Here is a 2,333-nt window from a genome sequence, read left to right as displayed (position 1 = left end):
CATTTTGTGTTCTGTGTTTTCCTCCTCCATCCTAGCCTTCTCCTTTTCCCAAGACAGAAGGAAATAGGATAAAGGTTAGATATGTGTTATTATTACTACATATGTCCATGGTCATCATGTGGAAAAGACAAATATTCCTTACACTGGAGGAAACTTGGTGGATAAGGAAAGTGGAGAATGGCGTGCTTCAATCTGTGTTCAGACTTTGTCAGTTCCTTCCATAGCTGCGGATGGCCCTTTTCATTGTGAGTCCCTTGGAATGGTCCTGGGTCTTGGCATTACTGATAATAGTTAAGTGATAAACAGCTCGTCCTTGTACATTAATCATTTTCCTGTGTACAACCTTCTGGTTCTGCTCACTTCACTTCCCATCTCTTCATATAAGGCTTTCCAGATTTTTCTGTGATCATCTTGTTCCTCATTTCTGAAGGCACAACAGTATTCCATTGCAATCACATCTCCTAACTAGTTCAGCCATTCCCCAATTGATGGGTTCCCTTCGGTTTCTATTGCTTTGTCCTCATAAAAAGATTTACTAGAAATATTTTTCTACAAATATCTCTTTTCTCTGATCTTTGATTTCTTTGGGAATCAGACCTAGTAGTAGGTATTGCTGGGTCCAAGGCTAAGCACTTTTGGATAGCTCTTAGGGCAAAGTTCCAAACTGCTCTCCAGAATGGTGTTATCAGTTCACAGCCCCTCAATCAGCAATGTATGATTGTCATACATTTCCCCATCTTCTCCAACTGTCATATTAGCCAGTTTGATAAGTGTGCCTTGGTAACTCAGAGTCATTTTGATTTGCATTTCCTAATTAATACTGATTTGGAACATTTGTTTTGTGTGACTAACGATAGTTTGAATTTCTTCAGCTGAAAATTGCCTCCACATATCTTTTGACCACTTGTCAAATGAGGAATGCTTTGTATTCTTATAAAATTGGCTCATTTCTCTCTGCCTTAGAGAAGTGGGGCCTTTGTCAGGAACACTTGTAATACATTTTTGCTCAATTGTTTCCCTTCTAATTTCAGTGACATTAGTTTTCTTTCTGAAAAAAAAAAACCTCAACCTTTTTCATTTAATGTCATCAAAGTTATCTATTTTTACATTTCATGATATTCTCTGTCTTCTTTGGACATAAATATTTCCCCTATCTGTACATCTGTGTGTATGTATATATATATATATATATATATATATATATATATATATATATATATATAGTAGTCTCTCGGTGATCGAGAATGACTATTGTCTTTGTGCAGCTTCATCTACGGTGTACCCTCATGTGGCTTTGGAGTCCAAAGGCTGAAGCGCAAATTTTGTGGCACATGGGGCATGGGACGCCCGTTGTTACGGGAGGTGCGGTTGTGGCCTGGTGTTGGCGTTCACGCGCAGCAGCAAGACGTCGACGTCGCTCATCTTCAAAGGTGGTGGCGGCATGGTGAATGTGGGTTCACCAGCTGCTTCTTTCAGAGGCAGCGAGTTCTAGTTGCTTTGCTGTAATGCCAGCCCACTTCAAGTTTGACTTTAGCTGATCCTTGAATCTTTTCTTTGGTCGGCTTTGTTTCCTGAGTCCAGCTGACAGTTCACCATAGAATACCTGTCTTGGTATTCGCTGTGGGTCCATGAGGATGATGTGTCCAGACCATCGTAGTTGGGTTTTGAGGACCATGACTTCGATGCTGGTGGACTTGGCTCTGTCGAGGACTTCCTGGTGGGTGATTTGGTCCTGCCATCGGATCCTCATGATTGACCGGCGGGAGCGTTGGTGGAATTGCTCCAGCTGTTTCATGTGCTTCTGGTACAGTCCATGTCTCGCAACCGTACAGGAGCGAGCTGAGGACCACTGCGTTGTACACTTTGAGCTTCGTTGCAGTGCTTACACCTCTGTGTTGGAGGACTTTGCAGCACAGCCGCCCAAGTGCCTGGCTGGCCTTTTGGATCCTGGCATTAATCTCGTGGTCTAGGGACCCGTCGTTGGCGATGGTGCTGCCCAGGTACTTGAAAGTGTTGACGTTAGAAAGCTGCGTGCTGTCGATTGTAATGCACGGCTGGTTAGTTGGCCTCCCTGGTGCAGGTTGGAACAGCACCTCTGTTTTGCTGAGGCTGATAGTCAGGCCAAACAGTTTTGTTGCGGTGGAGAACCTGTCCACAATGGTTTGGAGATGATTTTCTTGGTGGGCCATGAGAGCACAGTCATCTACAAAGAGAGCTTCCAGGATGAGTCTCTCTGTTGTCTTTGTTTTTGTGGTCAGGCGGCGAAGGTCAAATAGTGAGCCATCCAGTTGGTATTTGATGTAGACGCCCAGGTCTAGATCCATCACAGCATG

This window comes from Monodelphis domestica, chromosome 3 (assembly GCF_027887165.1).
Source record: "Monodelphis domestica isolate mMonDom1 chromosome 3, mMonDom1.pri, whole genome shotgun sequence".
Classification (NCBI taxonomy): domain Eukaryota; kingdom Metazoa; phylum Chordata; class Mammalia; order Didelphimorphia; family Didelphidae; genus Monodelphis; species Monodelphis domestica.
This window is presented reverse-complemented; position numbering follows the sequence as displayed.